The sequence below is a fragment of the Lepidochelys olivacea genome, assembly GCF_965140295.1.
Source record: "Lepidochelys olivacea isolate rLepOli2 genome assembly, chromosome: 23".
NCBI lineage: Eukaryota > Metazoa > Chordata > Testudines > Cheloniidae > Lepidochelys > Lepidochelys olivacea.
This window is the reverse complement of record NC_140433.1, coordinates 5,871,211-5,894,887: the sequence shown is the minus strand read 5'-3', so window position 1 is coordinate 5,894,887 and position 23,677 is coordinate 5,871,211. Positions and strand designations below refer to the sequence as shown.

Here is a 23,677-nt window from a genome sequence, read left to right as displayed (position 1 = left end):
CCTCCTTCTTCCCTTTTTAAAAGATGGGCACTACATTAGCCTTTTTCCAGTCATCAGGGACCTCCTCCCGATCACCATGAGTTTTCAAAGATAATGGCCAATGGCTCTGCAGTCACATCCGCCAACTCCTTTAGCACTCTCAGATGCAACGCATCCGGTCCCATGGACTTGAGCTCGTCCAGCTTTTCTAAATAGTCCCGAACCACTTCCTTCTCCACAGAGGGCTGGTCACCTCCTCCCCATGCTGTGCTGCCCAGTGCAGGAGTCTGGGAGCTGACCTTGTTCGTGAAGACAGAGGCAAAAAAAGCATTGAGTACATTAGCTTTTTCCACATCCTCTGTCACTAGGTTGCCTCCCTCATTCAGTAAGGGGCCCACACTTTCCTTGGCTTTCTTCTTGTTGCTAACATACCTGAAGAAACCCTTCTTGACAATGCACCCCCCGCCCCCCCGACAATGCACCGACCAGCCCCATAGGAGGGCGGAGCCCGGCTCCCGTGGGGCGCGGCTCCGCCCAGCCTCTGCCCCGGATCGTCCCAACTCGACCCCCCTTCAGAAACCTTCCCGCGGCCGGGCCGATGCTGATTGACAGCTGTCAATCACACTCCAAGTTTCCCGGACCCCCGGGGCTGGGGAAGTGCCGGAGACTCTCCCAGCGGCTCCATACCTGGGCTGCTGCCTCCGGGCCCGGCCGGACTGGGCTCCTGGGGCTGGGGTGGGTCCGGGTCCCGCCTGGCTGAGCAGCCCTGGGCAGGTTCCGAGCGTCCCGCTGGCTGCAGTGGCTCCAGCATCGCCAATGGCGACCACCCGGCCCCTCCCCTGCTTGGGAACCAGACTCGTTAACTTCTTCAGCACCGGCTGCGCCTGGGGGGGCGGGGGCGAGGGACCGGGCACACGGGGCACCTCCCATCCCTGCAACGCCCTGGGTGGGGCAGGGACCAGGCCGGGCTCCGGGCCGGATGCTCAGCCAGGGTTATTGATATTTACCACCCGTATCCGGCAGTGCCTGGGCCAGGCGGCTGTGCCGGCGGGCAGCAGCTGGGCATCGGGGGCTGAGTGTGGGCGAAGGAGGGAGAGTCCCCGAACAGCTGGGAAACGGAATTGTTCCTTCTCAGTCATCTCACAATCCCCTCGCCCCCTCTGCTGGTAGAGTCAGGCCGGCCCAGGGGGACACGGAGACCAAGGGGCTGGGGATGGCTTGTGGGGCTGCAGTGACCTGTCCGGAGGGACAGACCCTCCCCGGGCCGACGTTCTGCCCAATTTACCTCTGGCACCACTTACGTCCCACTTCACCCCGGTGGGGTTAGAAGCAGAGGAATTCCCATGATACCTAAATGCCCCCCATTAGAACAGAGCCCCGCGTCGCGCCAGGCGCTGCCCAGACACACAGTGACCGAGATCAGAGCCCTGTCAGGCCGGGCGCTGCCCAGACACACAGTGACCGAGATCAGAGCCCCGCGTCGCGCCAGGCGCTGCACAACAGCTCCTGCCATGACAGGGCCCTGACCTTGATTGCTGTGTGGCTGGGCAGAATCCAGCACAGTGGGGTTAACATAAGAACGGCCACACTGGGTCAGACCAAAGGTCCATCCAGCCCAATATCCTGTCTACTGACAGTGGCCAATGCCAGGTGCCCCAGAGGGAGTGAACCTAACAGGTAATGATCAAGTGATCTCTCTCCTGCCTCCATCTCCACCCTCTGACAGACAGAGGCTAGGGACACCATTCCTTACCAATCCTGGTTAATAGCCATTAATGGACTTAGCCTCCATGAATTTATCCAGTTCTCTTTTAAACCCTGTTATAGTCCTAGCCTTCACAACCTCCTCAGGCAAGGAGTTCCACAGGTTGACTGTGCGCTGTGTGAAGAAGAACTTCCTTTTATTTGTTTTAAACCTGCTACCCATTAATTTCATTTGGTGACCCCTAGTTCTTATATTATGGGAACAAGTAAATAACTTTTCCTTATTCACTTTCTCTCCACCACTCATGACTTTATATACCTCCATCATATCCCCCCTTAGTCTCCTCTCTTCCAAGATGAAAAGTCCTAGCCTCTTTAATCTCTCCTCATATGGGACCCGTTCCAAACTCCTAATCATTTTAGTTGTCCTTCTCTGAACCTTTTCTAATGCCAGTATATCTTTTTTGAGATGAGGGGACCACATCTGTACGCAGAATTCAAGATGTGGGCACACCATGGATTTATATAAGGGCAATAAGATATTCTCCATCTTATTCTCTATCCCTTTTTTAATGATTCCTTACATCCCGTTTGCTTTTTTGACTGCCGCTGCACACTGCGTGGACGTCTTCAGAGAACTATCCACCATGCCTTCAAGATCTTTCTCCTGATTAGTTGTAGCTAAATTAGGCCCCATCATATTGTATGTACAGTTGGGGTTATTTTTTTCCAATGTGCATTACTTTACATTTATCCACATTAAATTTCATTTGCCATTTTGTTGCCCAATCACTTAGTTTTGGGAGATCTTTTTGAAGTTCTTCACAGTCTGCTTTGGTCTTAACTATCTTGAGCAGTTTAGTATCATCTGCAAACTTTGCCACCTCACTGTTTAACCCTTTCTCCAGATCATTTATGCATAAGTTGAATAGGATTGGTCCTAGGACTGACCCTGGGGGAACACCATGAGTTACCCCTCCCCATTCTGAAAATTTACCATTTATTCCTACCCTTTGTTCCCTGTCTTTTAACCAGTTCTCAATCCATGAAAGGATCTTCCCTCTTATCCCATGACAACTTAATTTACGTAAGAGCCTTTGGTGAGGGACCGTGTCAAAGGCTTTCTGGAAATCTAAGTACACTATGCCCACTGGATCCCCCTTGTCCACGTTTGTTGACCCCTTCAAAGAACTCCAATAGATTAGTAAGACACGATTTGCCTTTAAAGAAACCCTGTTGACTTTTGCCCAACAATTTATGTTCTCCTACGTGTCTGACAATTTTATTCTTTACTATTGTGTCAACTAATTTGCCCAGTACTGACGTTAGACTGACCGGTCTGTAACTGCTGGGATCACCTCTCGAGCCCTTCTTAAATATTGGGTTCTGATTTTGGTTCTTGTGGCTCACGTCCACAAAGATAGTTAGGTGGCTAAACCACAGACTCAGATGCCTAAGTTCCAGTTTTGCCTTTGCTGAGATCCATGAAACTCTGGCCAAACACTGTAGGGGCCTAAACTCACTCATTGCCTCAGATTTTAGTTCTAGCTCTCCTGCTCTACCCACTAGACCCGCCCCCCAGCTAGGAATAGAACCCAGGTGTCCTGGCTCCCAGCCCCCCTGCTCTAACCACTAGACCCCACTCCCCTCCCACAGCCAAGCCCCTGTATTCAGGGGCCAGACCGACGCAATAACAGCAGAAGGCAGGGCGGTGGCAGGGCCATAAGTTTTCCCCTGTGGATACAGATGTCAATAGCCTTGGGGCCAGGGAGAGAAAGAGTGTACCTGGCTCTGTAGCCCAGTGGCTAGGGCACCCCTGGGAGGTGGGTGGCCCAGAGTCCAGCTCCCCCCCCCCCCCCACCTCCAATCCTTCTGTCGTTATTGAACCCCAGGGGACCGGCTCCAACAGGAGTCCCACCACAGCCAGATGCCCCCTCTCTCCACTTGCCCGCCATTTCATCTAGCTCCATGGTTCTCAGCCAGGGTACATGGACCCTGGGGACACACAGAGGTTTCCGGGAGAGGGGTGTGGGGGGATGTCAACTCATCGAGATATTTGCCTAGTTTTACAACAGGCTCCATAAACACCACTAGCAGTGAGGTTTATGTGGCTCTATGCCCTGTATTCAGTGGTTCTCAAACGGTGGGTTGTGACCCCAAAGTGGGTCCTGAGTTCGTTTTAATGGGGCCGACATTAGACTCGCTGCTGCCCGGGGCAGAAAGCCAAAGCCCCAGCCCCGCTGCCCTGGGCTGAAGCCGGAGCCCGAACAACTTAGCTTCACGGGGACCCCTGCTTGCCCCCCCACTAACGCCGGCCCTGAGCTCAGAGGGAGGACACTGACCTTGGGAACCAGGCTTTGGATGGTCTGTTACCTTTTGGGTCAACATCTCTGTGAAGACTCTTTTTCGGCTCTGACTGCCAGCCAGCCAAAGAGCAGGAACAGACTCATTGTTGCTGCCACTCCACCGCCTTGTAAGCAAGTTTGTGAGCCAGTTGTTTGTCAGTGAGGTGAAACTTGGGGTACACAAGACAAATCCCCAAGAAAACCTGTTTTATGAAAGGAGACTCAAGGAGCTTGGCTTGTTTCGCTTAACCAAAAGAAGGTTGAGGGGAGATATGAGTGCTCTCTATAAATATATCAGAGGGATAAATACCAGAGAGGGAGAGGAATTATTTAAACTCAGTACCAATGTGGACACAAGAACAAATGGATATATACTGGTCATCGGGAAGTTTAGACTTGAAATTAGACGAAGGTTTCTAACCATCAGAGGAGTGAAGTTTTGGAATAGCCTTCCAAGGAGAGCAGTGGGGGCAAAAGACCTATCTGGCTTTAAGATTAAACTCGATAAGTTTATGGAGGAGATGGTATGATGGGATAACATGATTTTGGCAATTAATTGATCTTTAAATATTCATGGTAAATAGGCCCGGTGGCCTGTGATGGGATGTTAGATGGGGTGGGATCTGAGTTACTACAGAGAATTCTTTCCTGGGTATCTGGCTGGTGAATCTTGCCCACATGCTCAGGGTTCAGCTGATCACCATATTTGGGGTCGGGAAGGAATTTTCCTCCAGGGCAGCTTTGAAGAGGCCCTGGAGGTTTTTCGCCTTCCTCTGCACCGTGGGGCACGGGTCACTTGCTGGAGGATTCTCTGCACCTTGAAGTCTTTAAACCACGATTTGAGGACTTCAATGGCTCAGACATAGGTGGGAGGTTTATCACAGGACTGGGTGGGTGAGATTCTGTGGCCTACATTGTGCAGGAGGTCAGACTAGATGATCATAATGGTCCCTTCTGACCTTAATATCTATGAATCTATGAAATCAGGCTCCTGAAAGGGGCACAGGAGCCTGGAAAGGCAGAGAACCACTGATCTAGCTCATCTCATTGTTCTCCAGTTGCTCAGGCAACAGCAATGGGATCCAGATTCTGGGCCCAATCCTCAAAAGTATTTTGATGCCGAACTCCCACGGTATCCACACAGCTAGGGGCTGCCAGGGGACAGGGCTGAGCAGTGGGAAAGTCCCCCCCTTCCCCTCCCCCGGCTTGGCTTTTTCTTATGCTAATGCAATGTGCCCGTAGTGAGGTTCACAGTTGATTGGTGCCTGAGCTTAAGTGCTGCATTTTAAGGAAATGAAAAAAATGAAACTGTTTTGCACAAATAAAATAATCAAGGAACTGGGAATCCTTCCACCTGGTTTTTCATACCAATATTTTGTAAAGCACTGTGGGGGCGGGGCGGGAGAAGACAGGTGTGACGTTATCTGATTAAAATATGACCATTGTGACAGGGTCAGGCCAGATGGCTACAGGAGAATGATAGAAGGTAGATATATTAGCTCCAGATTAAGCAGATCCCTTTTCCCTTAGTAAGATAATGGGCTGTTCCAGAATAATCAGGACGTTGCTGGAACCAATTAAGGCAGGCTAATTAGGACACCTGGAGCCAATTAAGAAGCTACCAGAATCAATTAGGACAGGCAAGCTAATCAGGGCACCTGATTTTAAAAAGGACCTCACTTCAGTTAGTGAGGTGCGTGCGAGGAGCTGAGAGTGAGTAGGCATACTGCTGGAGGACTGAGAAGTACAAGTGTTATCAGACATCAGGAGGAAAGTCCGGTGGTGAGAACATGGGGAAGTAGCCCAGGGAGTTGTAGCTGTCACTCAGCTGTTACAGGAGACACTATAGACAGCTGCATTCCACAGGGCCCTGGGCTGGAACCCGGAGTAGAGGGCAGGCCCGGGTTTCCCACCCCCCACCCAAACTCCCTATTTGATATAAGAGGAGTTGATCTGGACTGTGGGTCCCACCAGAGGGGAAGGTCTCTGGTCTGTCCCCCGATCTATTAGATGGGCCAGCAGAGACCGCGGGGATTGTTCTCCTTTTCCCCATGCTGGCCAGTGATGAGGTTAGCCCAGGTTTGTGCCACTAACAAAAGGAGCCAAACTGCTGTAAACCTCTGAGGAGAGCAAATCTGCCAGAAAGCGCAGAACCCACCAAGGTAGAGGAGGAACTTTTTCACACCATATAGATCATTGTTGCAACCATTGTTATATATTTGCAGCAAATCTTGTACAAAGGTTGTCAAGTGAGGTGTCTATGACGAGGTTATGATTTGCTGGTTATGATTACACTATCTCTATGCAGGTATCATTTTTGTATTTGAAGTTATAAGTGTCACGTTGCACTCAATATGATTTTATAAAATATGCTAATGAGTGTGAATATATGTAACTGGAATATGCTTCATGCAAAAGGTCTCTTGTAAGGTGTCATTACAAAGCTTATAATCTACTGAGTGTGGTCATCCTGCTTGTATAAATGTATCACTCTTGTATCTGAAACTAGAAATATGAACTATAACTCTGTGGTCCTATTGTAGTTATGCAAAGCGTGGGCCATTAATGGTGGTTTGGAACCTTAATGACTTCCATTAACCAGGACAATTGGCTGTAGGTGGCTCTGTTTACTTGTAAGTCTTCCTGTATACGTGTGTGCTGGCAAGTGGGTAATAAGTCTTACCGTAACATGTAATCATGTCACCTGAACCAGAAACCATCTTTAACCTAGTGCTTTTCCACTGAGAAGGAGGGGTGGGAGCCCAGAGGAACAAAGGATTCCCGCCTTATACAAAAGATATATAAATGGGTGGAACAGATCAAAGGGGGTGGCCATCATGAGAAATCCCCTAGCTACCACCTGAGCTGGAACAAGGGCTGTACCAGGGGAAAGGATGGTGCCCAGACTAGGAAGGAGTCCAGTCTGTAAAAGAAATTTATTGAAACATCTTTGAGGGTGAGATTTTATCTGTATTCAGTTTTATTACGGTACTAGACTTAGACTGGTGTGTTTTATTTTATTTTGCTTGGTAATTCACTTTGTTCGCTCTGCTATTACTTGGAACCACTTAAATCCTACTTTCTGTATTTAATAAAATCACTTTTTACTTATTAATTAACCCAGAATATGTATTAATACCTGGGGGGGGGGAACAGCTGTGCATATCTCTCTATCAGTGTTATAGAGGGTGAAGAATTTATGAGTTTACCCTTTATAAGCTTTATACAGGGTAAAATGGATTTATTTGGCGTTTGGACCCCTTTGGGAGTTGGGCATCTAAGTTTCAAAGACAGGTACACTTCTTAAGTTGCTTTCAGTTAAGTCTGCAGCTTTGGGGCATGTGGATCAGACCCTGGGTTTGTGCTGGAGCAGACTGGTGTGTCTGGCTCCACAAGGCAGGGCGCTGGAGTCCCAAGCTGGCAGGGAAAGCAGGGGCAGACATAGTCTTGGCACATCAGTTGGCAGCCCCAAGGGGGTTTCTGTGATCCAACCCGTCTCAATAAGTATTGGCTCTGTACTTGGAACTCAATGTTTGCTCCTGGGGTAACGCCCAGCATGTCTTGGGGGGACTATTTGAATTAAGTGGCTCATCAAAAGAACATTTAACTGACAGTGGACCATGGGAGACGCCTATCTACACTTACTGAAATTTCCTGATGTGTCTAGGCAAAATGCATGAACATGGGACTTGCCCAAATGACTGCAAACTACATCTTGTTGCTGTAATTTTCCACAGTAAGAATAATGGGTTGCCTTCCACATGGCAAAAGCTATAAAAGGCCCTGGGAAACCCCTCCAATTTGTCTTCAATCCGGCTTCTTACCTCTGGAGGAACTTCGCTACAAACTGAAGCTCTGAACAAAGGACTGAATGACTGTGATGAAGTGGGACTGTTCTTAATGTTTCCTCTGAATACTGTAGGGGTGCCTCAGTTTCCCCTATGCATTTCTTAAGTCTCTAGGTGGTGGGATAAGGGGGTGTAATTGTTGCAGAGCAAAGGGCCAGGGTACATAAATGGCCCACACTCTGTCTCCTGGCAGCTGATGGCCTGGGCCCTTCCCCCCTGCAAGGTGATAGCTAAAGGGTTGGAGAACAAAGGATTCCGGAGCCCTCCTGGCCCGGGAAAGGGACAAAGCCCAGAGGAGGAGGGGCTGGAGGATGAGTTAGTTTGGGGCTGGCTAGGGACGAGGAGTGAAGTGCAGACGTGGCTGTCTGGCTCACTGCCCCCCAAAATGGACCCGGCTGAGGGGTCCTGTTCTCTGTACCTACAAGCTCTGTGTTAGACCATGTTCCTGTCATCTAATACACCTCTGTTTTACTGGCTGGCTAAGAGTCACATCTGACTGCGAAGCTGGGGGGCAGGACCCTCTGGCTTCCCCAGGACCCTGCCTGGGAAGACTTGCTGTGGGAAGCGCACGGAGGGGCAGAGGATGCTGAATGCTCCAAGGTCAGACCCAGGAAGGTGGAAGCCGTGTGAGCTTTTTGCCCTGAAGGCAGGCTGCTCATAGAGAGGAGACTTCCCCAGAGTCCTGCCAGGCTTCATAGGGAGCAGTTCCAGAGCATCGCCTGGGGACCCTGTGACAATGACCCATCCCAGCTGTGGATGTTCTCCAGAGACTTGATTTGGGCCTGCAGTTTATTCCATCTCTGCTACAAGCCTGAACCAAGAACTTTGCCATGACTGTATGTCATTGATTCCATTTAACCAATTTTAACTCTCACCTTTCTTTCTTTCTTTCTTTCTTTCTTTCTTTCTTTCTTTCTTTCTTTCTTTCTTTCTTTCTTTCTTTCTTTCTTTCTTTCTATAAATAAACCTTTAGATTTTAGATACTAAAGGATGGGCATCAGCATGATTTTAGGGTATGATCTAAATTATACATTGACCTTGGTTTGTGGCTGGTCCTTTGGGATCAGAAGAACCTATTATTTGATGAGACTGGTTGTAAAGAACCACTCATCTCTGAATCCAGTGTTTTTGGTGGTGATATAAGACCTGGAACGCCTGAAGAAATTGCCTTTATGTTCTCTTGTTAGCCAGTGTGGTGAAAGAGGAGTTTACTTTTGTGGCTGGTTCGGTATATCTTATAAAAGAATAAGCACCCGTTGTGGGTTGTTTGCCCTATTTCTCACCAGTTGGTCCTGAATTTGGCATCCTCAGTTGTGACCCACTAAGGCACAGTTACAACTGGGAATTAGGACTAAAAATACGTCTACACAGCAAAAAAACAAACAAACCCCACAGCGGTGAGTCTCAGGGCCCCGATCAACTGTCTGTGGCTGGCGGGGCTCACAGAAGCATTGTAGATGTTCGGGTTTGGGCTGGGCCCCAGGTTCCGAAACCTGCCCCCTTGCTGGATTTTACAGCCCCGGCTTCAGCCCCAGCCCAAATGCCGGACTGGCTATTTTAGCCCCAGCTGACTCTGAGACTCACTCAGTAGATGTACCACCATTGCAGAGTGTCAGGCCCCGATCCTCAGGTGGCCGAAATCAGCCTTGCTCCATTGACTGCACAGCAGCAGATTCCCCCAGCTGCGGATCTGGAGCTTGGACTTTCGCCTCTGGGTCACTGCGGGGATCCAGCCATGGCCAGGAGAGGCAGCGACAGCACCTCGTGGGAGCTGTTATGCGGTCTGTATGAAATAAGTTGGTCTAGTGGTTAGAGAAGAGAGCTGGGACTCCTGGGTTCTATTCCCAGCCCTGGGAAGGGAGTGGGGTCTAGTGGTTAAAGTAGGAGGGGCGGGAAGCCAGGACTCCTGGGTTCTATCCTCAACCCTGGGAGGGGGATAGGAAGCCTCTACCTGGATACGGCACCATATCACAAAACCCACCGCCCCTGGCTCAGATTGAGTGCCCCAGTGTGGATGCTGCCTTGGATTTGCACTCACCAGGGCGCCATCTCACTATTATCTCGCATCACTTGCATTTGTCACTGCACCAGCGCGTGGGGGCAGCCCCAGCAGAAATCCCCTCCTGCACCCGACACACACAAGAGGTGCTGGGGGCCGTGCCAGGGGCGATGACAACAGGGGCAGGCATCAGGAAAAGTGGCTGTTGGGTGCGTTGCTGGATTCTGGAGAGACCTCCCCTTCTGCCACCAACCTGCCCCACGGGAGCCCAGCACAGTGCCCTCTGCTGCCCATGTCTGCCACCATCTCTCCACTCCGCGGAGCTCCCACGACCTGCCTGGGGCAGTGACAGACCCTCTTGCGCCCTAACTATAACACCTGGCCCTGAGCTAGCCCCTTTCTCCAGCAGATTTCAGTGTGCTTCACAAAGGAAGTTGGCATCACTATCCCCACTTTATAGATGGGGAAACTGAGGCATGCATGGGGGGACTGACTTAACCAAGGTCACCCCGCAGGCCGGCCATGTCTGTAGGCAAAAGCCTGAGGACTTTAACTGGACCGGTCTAGTTAAAACGTTACAAACTCCCGCCTCACCCAGTGGGGATGCCGTTATACCAGGACAAAGGTTTGTTGACTGGTAGGTCAAATTACTATCAGACCTCAGGCCTACTGGTGACCCAAACTCCCAAGATGCTTTGGCAATGCTGCTAAACTCTCACAGGCTGTGAAAAATGTCAATTTGCTAACATTTTTAGCCTAGCGCCCTGTTATTTGCGTTGCCACGCGACTGTGCGAGAAATGTACCAACTGCAAACAAACGGAAATGTATAAATAACATAGTGATGGTAAAAGTTTATGTTTAAGCAGCAGATGTGTAATGGTGTAGTGGGAAGTCTATTAAATTTACCAGACACAGATGGATTTGTAGCCTTGCATTGGGAAAGAGGAAGTGATAAGCTGGAACTAAGTTACCTATAAGTAGTCCAGGCTGTATGCAAGCAGTGGCAAAAGACATCACGGGGATCAGTCTGTCGTTTACATCAACGGCTGCAAGGTTTGGTTCAGCAGACTCAGTAATGGATCTGCCTTTCTGTTTGGGCGCTGTACTAATAACTAATAAATACTGGCTGGGGCTTGGGTCCTTGAGGTCTGTTTAAGTAGGAAGTAAGATTGAAGCTGAATTGGTAATAAATCTGCTTCCCTGGGGGATCCTCTGACCCAAGTTTACCGGCTGGAACCGGACCGGGCAGGGTCACAACCTCTGTGTCGGGAGTAAAGACCTAGCCGTGTGTGGAGACTCTGGCTGGGACGGTCTAGGGGCCTACAGGGGAGGGGAAAAGTTTGAAGAAGAGATGTAAGACTAGATCCAGAGAAACGTTAACGCCATCAAGAGTAAAATGAGGGCTTGGATTGTTTGTAAAGAAATGTGCTGTTACGCATGGAGGTTCTGGGGCCACACCGCGTCCGGCCGGCCCGTGGGATCACACGTGTGCGCTGCTTGTCTCTGAGGCTGACCTGAGAGTGGAGGGGAAAGCGTGACCCGGGGCGGCAGCTCAGCATCGGGCGCACGAGGCTTTTAATCAGCAGCTTAAGGAAGTGACAGAAAATGCTCAGAAAGGGAAGCCGCAGAATGGGGAAGTCAATGGGCGGCTGGCAAGCGCCGCAAGGAAAGGGGAAGGCGGGCAAGAGGAAGGAGCCGAGGAGACGGTGCAGACGTGGGGTTGTCAGAAACGGGCGGAGGATGGTGGAAGCGGTTGCGGTGACGCTGGGAGCACCGGGGAAGCCGGCTGAGTGCAAGGAGGACCCGGAGGATGTGATGGAGCAGGACAAGCCTCAGCCTTAATAAGGCAGCTGAGCCGTGTCGCAAGTTAAGAAAATGAACTGCGTGCTGGAAGGAAAAGGTTTGGGGGCACCCAGGGTAAGGAGGGGCATGGAAGAGATCGGCCCAGGGGCTCTAGAGAGAACTGGGGCAGGAGGCTGCCAGCCGACCGGGCGGGTTTGTGAAGGCCGGGTGCTGGCATGATGGCAGAATGCTTCTTAAACACAACATTGAAATGTGACATTGTGACAGGCCATGGCAGAAAGGCCAGGCAGGGGAGAAACCTGTCCAGGCACTAAGTCAATGGGTTCCCCAAGGGTGCCGAACAGCACCTGGTTCCACCCAGTTCTGTAGGGGGAGATGGGCCACAGACAGCAGTTTCCTCCCGGACCCTGCACAAAGCAGGTTGGACGAAGTCATGGGGGATACATGACTCCAGCAAACCCTGGGAAGGGTCAGGACTGTCACAGGACACTTGTAAAGCAACCGACTGGCCAAGGAGGAGCTGCTGGGCCAAACAAAGCAATGGGTTTCTAGGAAATCCCTGTGGGGCGGGGATGCAAATTCCCACCTCTGCCCTCAGCCTTTCAAAGTGATGCCCTGAGGAATGAGCCACTGGCTGCGAATACCTGTTCCCAGATGGAGGGACCGGCCTGCGGCACTCACATATCCCCAGGGGTCGTGTTCGCAGCAGAAGCTGTGCTGAGCTTGGAAGCACTGAAAAGCCCCTGGGTGGGTTTGACGGGCTGCACCCCGGCCGGAGCCCTGGCTGGAGTCGGGGGAGGGATCCCTGGTAAGCCTAGTAGCAGGCGGGTGGGTTCGCTGATTGGTTTAACCCGTGTTCTCGGCAGTCCTGTCACCGTAAGCACCGAGGTGCTTCTTGGGGGGAGCTTGGTGGGGCCGGAGCTGTGGGGCTCATGGGGCTTGTAGCCTCGGAGGGGGCAGAAAAGCGGCCGGCTCGGCCAGTCTGATTTGGTGGGGATATCACAGTGCCAACAGGAAACCGGGAAGCCTGGAGCACCCGGCAGGAGGGAGAGCAAGGCGGGTCCTGCCCATGAGAGGTGGCGGCTGGCGTGCCAGGAGCCCAGGGCGGGTGCCCTGGCTGGGCCACGGAGGGACAGGACCAGTGCAGTTGCCCTAAGCGGTGACACCATCATCGCCCCTTCCTCAGCTACATGGCGCTCCGGCCATCTCCTAGCCTGGGGCGGCTACAGCCCCCCCTGCTGGGCCGTGAGGCTCACAGCGCCTGGCACTCAACTGCCCTTCTCCCGAGCGATCTCACTGGGTTGTGCAAGCGAGGCCGTGTCCTTATCTCCACTTCAGAGAGGGAAACTGAGGCACTGGGCAGGGCCGGGACTTGGCCAAGGTCACCCCATGGGCAGGCCGCGTCCACACACAAACGCTGTAGGAGTGTAACTGTACCAGGCTAGTTAACACATTACAGCCCCGGTGGGGGTACAATTATAGCCCTGCAACCGGGCTAGAACTATTCCCGGATGAGAAGGGTTGACGGGTCTGACCCTGGTACCAGGCACCTGTATCCTGGTGTCACTGCACACACACTGCTGTTGTATTGGCATAAATATATCAGCAAAACCGACCCCACCTGGACAAAAGTGTACGGGGTAGACTGGAAACTTTGGGACAGGACTGTCTCTTGCTCTGTGTCTGCAGAGCCTGGCACAAAAGGACCGTTATCTTGGTCACTGCGTGTCTATGCAGCGCCTGGCGCAACAGGGCCCTGATCGGGGTCACTGTGTGTGTGGGCAGCGCCCAGCCCGACGGGGCCCCGATCTCTGTCACTGTGTGTCTGGGCAGTGCCTGGCACGACGGGACCCTGATCTTGGTCACTGTGTATCTTGGCAGCGCCCGGCGTGACGGGGCCCTGTGACTGGCGCACAAACCGCCCCTGGAGAGGGAGGGGTCAGGGAACTGCCCTGGGCCCTGGTGGCAGAGTTGCCAAGAGTCCCTTATTACAAGGGACGTCCCTTATCTTTCCATCTCCATCCAACAAGACCGGGAGCTGCTGAGTGCTGCAAAATGCAGCAAGAAAGATGCCTAGCGAAGGCAGGTGAGTCCTGCGTGTCGATGATGTTGATGATAATCTCAGGAGGCGAGGTGGCATCGGGGTGCTAAGAAAACACTCCTTGTTTGGTAAATAAAATGTAGGCTTGAGCCCTCAGCCATCCTTTCGGGCAGCTCTGCCCTGCCACACCCGCAGGGCCTTGCCCGGACGGAGGAGGAACTTGGCAGGGAGCCGAGAGCAGCTCCCTTGAAAGGTGCCAGCGGAGGTGAGCAGGGCTGGGATTGGCAGCTCTGCAGAAGGAGATCGGAGGCAGGCCCAGAGGATGCTCTACTTGAGCTGGTGAGAGGGAAGGACTCTGGGCATTTGCAAGGTCGGAGACATCGCCTCAGGTTTGTTCAGGTCTGTGCTTTTCCCTCTGGCTTGGGGAGGCGGCAGGAAGTGACCCAGGAGGGTGACGAGCGGCGGGGGATGACACAGAGCTCTCTGGGAGCAGGGTTCAGCTGCCCGCCTTGTGGCTTGGACGGTGGCTGACGTGCTGTCCCCCCGGTGCGGCGTTCCCCAGCTCCCCAGGCCGGGTTGTGCTCTGTGCCCAGCCTTGCCCACGTTGGGATGAAGGTTCTGCCCCTGGGGTCGCGCTGCCAGGCCAGAATCGCTCCTTCCCCTCGGCGCGCAGTCTGTCAGCCCCGGTCGTGCTACGGAGCCCTGAGCCCTGCTGCACGAGCTCTGCTGGGTCTTCAGCAACTGCAGCCCCCTGGTGAAATCCCCCCCGACTCCTTCCTCCTCGGTGGCTGGGCTCCCAAACAGCATTGGCAAGACAGTTTATTAACCAGCTACTTGGCCCCACGCCCTGTCGCCTGCCTGGGTGCTTATAGACAGAAGCAGGTGCTGGTGCCCGGAGCTCATTCTGCTCCCAGCTCTGCAGGAACCCAGGTGGGCACATGCCAGCCCCTCTCTGCACCCCACGGGGCGCTGGTCTCCATGAACCAGCTCTGCCCCCCAGCACGGCTCTTCTCCCCGCAGCCCAGCTGGGGCTGTTAGGACAGCCAGAGCCACCGCCATGCCTGCTGCTCAAGGGGCTGCCATGGGGACTCGGGGAGCTCGGGGGGAAAGGGGATCTGGGCAGGGACAGGATGCTGCCCCCAGATGATAGTCCCAGCTTGGAGCCCGGGGCAGCCTGAGCGCAGGGGGATCTGCTACCCAGGGGCTCTGGGGGTGTTTGGCTCCAGCCCAGCAGTGCCCCTTTCCTAGGGGTTGCAGGCCGGCTGTGACGGGCTCGTGTCCCCACAGGGCCAAGCGAGAGGAAGATGCTGCTGCTGACGTTGGTCGTGTGGCTCTTAGCGCTCTGCGCCGTGTCACTCGGTGAGTTCGGATCCCCAGGGCTGGGGGTGCGGGGCAGGGCCTGGAATCCCTGAAGCAGCTGAGAACTGAGTGGGGAGGGCAGGGGAAATGGGGCTGGGGAGTGGGAGAGCAGGGACAGTGGGAGGAGCAGTGGCAACATCAGCTGATCCCCAGCTTCTACCAAGGCCCCGTTAGGAGGTTTCATGGTGAGAATGTCCCTGCAGCCTAGACATCGCCCCCTGGATCGGAGCAGGGCCCATCTACCCCGGTGTCCCGGCTCCAGCAGCGGCCAGTGCCAGATGCTCCAGAGGGAGCTGCCAGACACCCCCTAGTGGCCCATGATGGAATAACCCAGCCACAGCAGAATTTCCTTTCTGTTCCCCCCAAGTAGTGGCCCCAAGTCCTGGGGCAGGAACCCGTCCAGTCCCACCCACTGTGACGCTGGCTGTCCTCGTTCTCCATAGAAACCTCTGGTCCGTTGCTGGATCCTGCTCTTGGCCCAGTGACAGTCAGTGGCAGGGAGTTCCCCAGGCTGATTGTGCCCGATGAGCCTTTTCTCAGGGTCAGATGTTCTGACCTTCCAGTTTCTGGGGAGCTGGACTCCATCCTGTTCGTCCCGTCTCTGAAGGGACCAGGCCGAGGGGCAGCGGGGTCGACAGTGGGAGATCAGAAGGATCAGGGGCCTCCCAGATGGAGAGAGAGTGGAAAGGCTGCGAGCGGAGGGAACAGGTCGTAGGGATGCAAACGACCAGAGGGGTCAGAGAAGACAAACGGGTGCTGAGCCACACACCCTGGGCAGGAGCTTCCCCAGCCCCCACATGGTCTCCAGCCCAGCCCTTGCTTGGCCTCCCTCCAGCCTCGCCTGGCTCCCCGTTCACCCCTTTGCTGCCAGCAGCGGGTGCTGCTGCGGGGGCGAGCAGGCTCCCGGCCAGGCCTCTCTCCAGCCCCGTCACATTTAACACAGGGCTGCGCGTCCCCCCTGCGCCATGCACGGCCTTTGCTGGTCCCCACCCCCACCCCATTGCCACGGCCTCGACCCCACTCAGCGCACCAGCCCTGGGCCTGATCCCGCTGCTTGGGCTGGGGCAGGTGGGGGGCACCCACATTAACCCAGCCCTTTCTCCCCTCCCCCGCATGGCACAGGCTGCCCCTCCATCGTCTCCCGCTCCCAGTGGGGGGGGCCGGCCCCCAAAAAACAGGGTCCCGCTGAGGACCCTAGTGCGGTATGTCGTCCTCCACCAAAGAGCAGGGAATCGCTGCTTCACACCGGCCTCCTGCAGCCGGCTGGTCAGGCGCATCCAGAATTACCACACGTTCAAGAAGGACTGGTCTGACATTGCCTACAAGTGAGTGGGAGCGGGGTGGGGTGGGGGCCTCCCCATAGTTATGGGCTGACTCAGGGCCGCTGCCTCCAAGCAGCCACATGGGGGCGGCGGAGACCACACTCAGGGGGAGAGGGGACTTGTCCACAGCAAAGATTTGGTTTCTATATTTAATATTTTGGGGCTGAAAAGGGGGATTTGGGGAGGGGTGCACGCAGAGTCTCTGCTGCGGGGGAGGGGGAGTTAGGGGGCTTAGCGCCCCTGGCAGGGGGAGGCGGGGGGGGCTGAGGGAGTCCCTGAAGAGCGGTGGATGGGACAGGGCAGTGATGGAGCTGGTGGGGGGATGGAGGGCCGCAGGGAGCCCCTGGGCTGTGCTACGAGCTCAGCTGACAGACACCGCGTGGCCTGCGCCCTGCTGGTCTGTGACACTGCCCTGTTCCAGCGTTGTCGACACGTTTCCCTGGGGCCGGCCTGACGCCCCGCAACGAAAACCTGGCCAGAGATTTTACTCCGTGAAATGTTTTGAGATGGTGACGTCGGGGGGATGGAAACCCAGCTGGGAATTTTCCACGGGGCGGCAGGTCCCTGCGCTGTCCTTCTGCCCCAGATCTGGGCTGGCTACAGCCCTCACTTGGCCCCCAGCTGTGTCCCCCGGGGCAGCTTCCATCAGGGATGTTACACACAGCGCCACCTAATGGCCAAAGAGCACAATACAGGTTAGCCCCCCCATTCCAGTCCCTTTCCTGATTGGGTCTTTAGCTGCATGGCAGAGGATTGAGCTTCTAGCTCCAAGGGTCCCAGGTTCAAACCCGGGCAGGGCCAGAACGACCCTGGGGGAGCTGCCAAGAGTGATGGGGAGGGGAGGGTGCGGCCGACGTGCCCGTGCGGGTCTCACACTGCGCTCTGCCTGCAGCTTCCTGATCGGTGAGGACGGCAGAGTCTACGAGGGCAGAGGCTGGAGCACCGTGGGGGCCCATGCCAAGAACTGGAACCGGATATCACTGGGATTCAGTTTCCTGGGCAACTTCTCCAGTACGTGGGTCCCGTTTGTACAGATTTCCCTGCTAGGCCCTGCCAGGAGCTGTCCCTCGAGCTGTAACTGTCCGTAGGGTTGTGCTGGCCTATGGGGCCAACCGGATACAGATCAGGACCTTCCTTCCCTTGGTCAGGCTAAGCCAAATGGATGGGGTTCTGGGTTACTTGCCTCCAGCCCCAGACACCCCTCCCTTCTCCCAGGGAGTGGCCGCAGACTCCTTCCCTCCAGCCCCTTCTGTTGCCAGCCTCCTGCTTACATAGGCCCCTCCAGCTGAGCCTGCTTCCAGTCATTTCCCCGCTCCCTTCTCCAGGTGCTGCCTGTACAGTCAATTGGGCCTAATTTACCCTGTCAGGGCCAGCGTGGGGAGCACACCCCAACACCCCTCCCGATCGCTAGAGTCCCCTCCAGAGCTGGGAATAGAACCCAGGAGTCCTGGCTCCCAGCCCTGCCTGCTTTAACCAGTGTACCTCACCCCCCACCCAGACCTGAGAATAGAACCCAGGAGTCCCAGCTCCCTGCTCTCACCACTAGACCAACTCATTTCACCGTGGCCATGGAGCAGCTCTCACCAGGTGCTGACACTGGCCCTGCTGCCCTTGGCTGGGTCCCCCCAGTGACCTAGAGGTGACAGTCCAAGCTCCAGATACACCTCTGGGGGATATCAGCTGCCATGGGTCAGCAGAGTAACACTGATTTCCACCAGCTCAGGAGATGGGCCTGACAAACTCTGTCTTGTTTCTGCCCCAGCTTCTTCCACCTCACCCACCCTCCTCCCCAGCTCGCTAACAATTCCTGCTATTAAAAGTTGGGTGGAAGATTCCCGGCTCTTCCATTTGTTACAATCAGGCAATTTTTTTCAGTTCATTACAATCAGTCAGTTAAACCCTGACAACAATCGATGGTGGAAATTCACTCAAGGTAAATTGCCTGAGAAGAATCATAGAAGTGTATGACTGGAAGGGACCTCAAGAGGTCATCTAGTCCAGTCCCCTGCACTCAAGGCAGGACTAAGTATTCTAGGCCATCCCTGACAGGTGTTTGTCCAACCTGCTCTTAAAAATCTCCAGTGACGGAGATTCCACAACCTCCCTAGGCAATTTATTCCCGTGCTTCACCACCCTGACAGTTAGGAAGTTTTTCCTAATGTCCAACCTAAACCTCCCTTGCTGCAATTGCTTCTTGTCCTGTCTTCAGAAGTTAAGGAGGACAATTTTTCTCCCTCCTCCTTGTAACAACCTTTTAGGTACTTGAAAACTGTTATCATGTCCCCTCTCAGTCTTCTCTTCTCCAGACGAAACAAACCCAATTTTTTCAATCTTCCTTCATAGGTCAAGTTTTCTAGACCTTTTATCACTTTTGTTGCTTTTCTCTGATTTTCTCCGATTTGTCCACATCTTTCTTGAAATATGGCGCCCAGAACACAATACTCTAAGTGAGGCCTAATCAGCTCTGAGTAGAGCAGAAGAATTACTTCTTGTGTCTTGCTTACAACGCTCCTGCTAATACATCCCAGAATGATGTTTGCTTTTTTTCCAACAGCGTTACACTGTTGACTCATATTTAGCTTGTGATCCACTGTGGCCCCCAGATCCCTTTCCGCAGTACTCCTTCCTAGGCAGTCATTTCCCATTGGTGTGTATCTGACTGTTCCTTCCTAAATGGAGTACTTTGCATTTGTCCTTACTAAATTTCATCCTATTTACTTCAGACCATTTCTCTAGTTTGTCCAGATCATTTTGAATTATAATCCTTTCCTCCAAAGCACTTGCAACCCCTCCCAGCTTGGTATCATCTGCAAACTTTATAAGTGTACTCTCTATGCCATTATCTAAATCACTGATGAAGATATTGAACAGAACCGGACCCAGAACCCAGTCCCTGCGGGACCCCACTCATTATGCCCTTCCAGAATGACCGTGAATCACTGATAACTATTCTCTGGGAACAGTTTTCCAACCAGTTCTACACCCACCTTACAGTAGCTCCGTCTAGGTTGCATTTCCCTGGTTTGTTTATGAGAAGGTCATGCAAGACAGTATCAAAATTAAAGTCAAGATATACCACATCTACCACTTCCCCCCATCCACAAGGCTTGTTATCCTGGCAAAGAAAGCTATCAGGTTGGTTTGACATGATTTGTTCTTGACAAATACATGCTGACTGTTACTTAATTATCTTCTAGGTGTTTGCAAATTGATTGCTTAATTATTTGCTCCATTATCTTTCTGGGAACAGAAGTTAAGCTGACTGGTCTGTAATTCTCCACGTTGTCCTTATTTCCCTTTTTGTAGCTGGGCACTATATTTGCCCTTTTGCAGTCCTCTGGAATCTCTCCCATCTTCCATGACTGTTTGAAGATAATTGCTAATGGCTCACATATCTCCTCAGTCAGCTCCTTGAGTATTCTAGGATGCATTTCATCAGGTCCTGCTGACTTGAAAACATCTAACTTGTCTAAGTAATTTTTAACTTGTTCTTTCCCTATTTTAGCCTCTGATCCTACCTCATTTTCACTGGCATTCACTAGGTTTGACGTCCAATCACTGCTAACGTTTTTGGTGAAAACTGAAACAAAAAAAGTCATTAAGCACCTCTGCCATTTCCACATTTTCTGTTATTATCCCCCCCTCCACTCCATTGAGTAATGGCCCTACCCTGTCCTTGGTCTTCATCTTGCTTCTAATGTATTTGTAGAATATTTTCTTTTCACCCTTTATGTCTCTAGCTAGTTTACTCTCGTTTTGTGCCTTGGCCTTTCTAATTTTGTCCCTACATACTTCTGTTATTTGTTTATATTCTTCCTTTGTAATTTGACCGAGTTTCCACTTTTTGTAGACTCTTTTTGAGTTTCAGATCATTGAAGATCTGGTTAAGACAGGGTGGTCTCTTACCATACATTCTATCTTTCCTACACAGTGGGATAGTTTGTTATTGTGCCCTTAATAACGTCTCTTTGAAAAACTGCCAACTCTCTTGAACTGTTTTTCCCTGTAGACTTGCTTCCCATGGGATCTTACCTACCCAACTCACTGAGTATGCTAAAGTCTGCCTTCTGGAAATCCATTATCTTTATTTTTCAGTTTTCCTTCCTACCATTCTTTAGAATCATGAACTCTGTCATCTCATGATCACTTTCACCTAAACTTGCCTTCCACTGTCGCCACCCCATTGCCATCTGGTGCACTGCCTTGTGGGAGATTTATGCAGGGCATTGTGGGACACCAGCCCCCCCAGGGAACAGAGGGAGCTTCAGGGGCAATTCCTCTGCTCCATCCCCTGATCTGCCCCTTTTGGGCTGTTTTTAGTTCCACACTCCCCTTGGCTCGCAGGTCCACACTCCCCTTGGCTCGCCGGCAGAGGCCTGGGTGTTGGACGGCCCAGTAGAGTTCCTGTGGCTGGCCTAGAGACAGGCCTGAGACCCTGCTGCAGCCAACTGCCACAGCGGCAGGTGCGCAGCCATGAAACTGGGACAACCGAGGCATGGCCGATGCCCACTCTGACCCCTGCCCGGCAGCTCTGTTCCCTGTATGCCCGCCAGAGCCAGACCCGCCGGCTCCGCCCACGATCATTTCTGCCCGTCAGCACCACAGGGCGAATCCAGCTCCGACTGGGCGAGGCAGAGCACAGCCTGGCGCAGGCATCCCCGCTCTGGAGCTGCACCCCAAAATCCTCAGGAAAGTAAGAACAAAATCCAGGGCTGCCCAAGCTGATCCAAGTCATCTGAGCTTTTGGGGGCCTCCCGTTTCCTCTGCAGCCTCCAGGGCTAGAATCTTCCCTTATGAGCTGGGTGCATCCTTGTTATGGGCTGGGTTAAACCCCCATTGATGGTTGGTGGGGGCGAGTGTGTGTGTGTGTGTGTGACACACCCCGGAAAAAGCTGGAGAGAGCGATTTTGGGTCTGGTGTTAGCTAAAGAGGCCCGCGTATATTCTTGGTCAGAAACAAGGCTGCATCAAAGAAAATCCCAGACTCCATCAATTTCTACTTCCAGCTGGAAGGTTCCCAGGGCCCCGAACTTTGACAAGCCGCTTGACTTCCTTCGTTAAAAAAAGGACAACTCAGGCCCTCCGAGGATCCCAGGAATTCGGGAGTCTGGGGTTTTCAACACCCCGCCCCCCCACCCAAATAACAGCATCATGAAAGCCATAAGAGTCGGTGACGCGGCCCCCAGCAGGATGGTTGGCTGAGTCCTCGGTCGCTGGGCATAGGGCTGTGTGCTGGGGGGCTCAGAGCTTTGCTGGGATAACCAGCCGCTGGGGCGAAATGCCAAGCACAGACAGCTCAGACTGGACTTGCTGGCACATCTGGTTTAAATGGCACCTAAGTGGCATCAGGCTCTTGTGCCAGCTTTTGCCATGGTGCGGCAGGGAGAGTTTTGCTGAGCGCATTGGGATCTGGGGTGGCCTCTTCTCAGTGGGGAATGAGCATGGGGATGCAGTTCCCTCCTGACTCCACCAGGGGGCGATAGCCCATTGCAGGGCAGGAGCCTTTGGTGACAGCCGCTGAGCCAGCGCATGTGGGTAAGTGGGGGCCACCCGCTAACCCGCCCAGCCTGGCACTAGTGCCCGTCTGGCTAGAGATGGATCCCCCTGAGTGCTAGGCCCCGATCCAGCCGGGCACCCGTTTCTCCCTACTCTCAGTCCTTTCAATGCGGGGAAATGAAGAGTTAATCTGGGCTGTGCAGGGGCGGGCCACCGTCTGTTCCCTTATCTCTCCATGTCCTTGGCCCGCACCGGTCAGTGCAGTGCGTCCAGGGTTAACCATTAAGCAGGACTTCCTGTTTGCCGCCAAACGCAGCAGGACCGAACAGGGGAATTAGTAGGGTTGTTAGGGGTCCGGTTTTCAACCAGTATGCCTGGTCGAAAAGGGACCCTGGAGGCTCCAGTCAGCAATGCGGATCGGGCCATTAAAAGTTCTGTCGGTAGTGCAGCAGGCCTAAGGCAGGCTCCCTGCCTTCCCTGGCTCTGCACATCTTCCAAAAGTGACCAGCTCCCAAGCAGAGGGGCGGCCAAGGAAGTTCCGCATCGCATCCGCAGCTCCTATTGGCCAGGAACCATGGCCAATGGAAGCTGCATGGGCGAGGTGCGGGCAGTGCGCACTGCGCAGAGCCGCCTGACCACACCTCCACCTAGGAGCTGGACATGACGTCCGCTTCCGGGAGCAGCGTGTAGCCAGAGCAGGCAGGGAGCCTGCCTTCGCCCCACTGTGCTGCCAACCAGGAGCCGCCTGATGTAAGTGCTGCCCGCACCCTGAACCCTCTGCCCCAGGTCAGAACCCCCTTCCACAACCTAACTCCCTCCCAGACCCCACAGCCCCTGCCCAGCCCTGAGCCTAGGGTGACCAGATGTCCTAATTTTCTAGGGACAGTCAAATATTGGGGGCTTTTTCTTATGTAGGAGCCTATTACCTCCTACCCCCATCCCAATTTTTCACACTTGCTAGCTGGACGCCAAACCTGAGCCCCATCCCACACTCAAACTCCCTCCCAGAGCCCGCACCCTGAACCCTCTCCTGCACCCCAATCCCCTGTCTCAGTCCTGAGCCCCTCCTGTACCACAAACCCCTCATCTCCAGCCCCACCCTCAGCCGGAGCCCTCACTTCCTTCCACACCCTAACCCCCTGCCCCAGCCCAGAGCCCCTTCCCACACTCTGAAGCCCTCATTTTTGTCCCCACCCTGGAGCCTGCACCCCCAGCTGAAGCCTGCATCTCCCTGCACCCAAACCCCCTGCCCCAGCTCAGTGAAAGTGAGTGAGGCTGGGGGAGAGTGAGTGATGGAGGGAGGGGGGCTGGAGTCAGTGGGGGCTGGGGCCTCAGAGAGGGGTGGGGCAGGGCCGCAGGAAGAGGCGGGGTATGTGGTGAGACAAGGATGTTCGGTTTTGTGCAATTACAAAGGTGGCAACCCTAGGAACGAGAAAGAGAAAAAGGAGAAGAAAGACCAATGCAAAGCTGGTGGAGGGTGCTTGTCCAGCTGGCACCCACTGTCATCACTGGCCCAGGGACTGGAATCCATAATACCCTATAATAGGGCTTGGAGACATGGAAACAACGCTGCCAGCTGGAGACTGGCAAGCAAATAGAAAGGTGTCAGATGCTGAGATACAGGAAAGTCCACGGTTTTCCCCAGGAATTGAAATTAGGGGGTGTGTTTGAATTTTCAGGGGGGTGAGGGCCGATGAGTGGTGAGACTGTGAGGGTGGACTGTATGGTGCCATAATGAAAACTGAAAAATGTTTCACACTCATTTTGTTAGATTTAACTCA

The 23,677-nt window shown here is 53.6% G+C and overlaps 1 protein-coding gene and 1 pseudogene across 2 annotated transcripts in view; both read left to right on the top strand.

Annotated features, from left to right (window-relative positions):
- The window catches only part of LOC311511711 (peptidoglycan-recognition protein 2-like), a 253,171-nt gene that overhangs the window by 195,052 nt on the left and 34,442 nt on the right, over positions 1–23,677 (top strand). The gene's annotated exons all lie outside the window — the stretch shown is intronic.
- On the top strand, positions 11,752–21,098 carry LOC311511958 (peptidoglycan recognition protein 1-like; annotated as a pseudogene). The gene is made up of 5 exons: positions 11,752–11,776; positions 15,008–15,079; positions 16,202–16,404; positions 17,294–17,412; positions 20,746–21,098. The product of its transcript is annotated as a peptidoglycan recognition protein 1-like (transcript).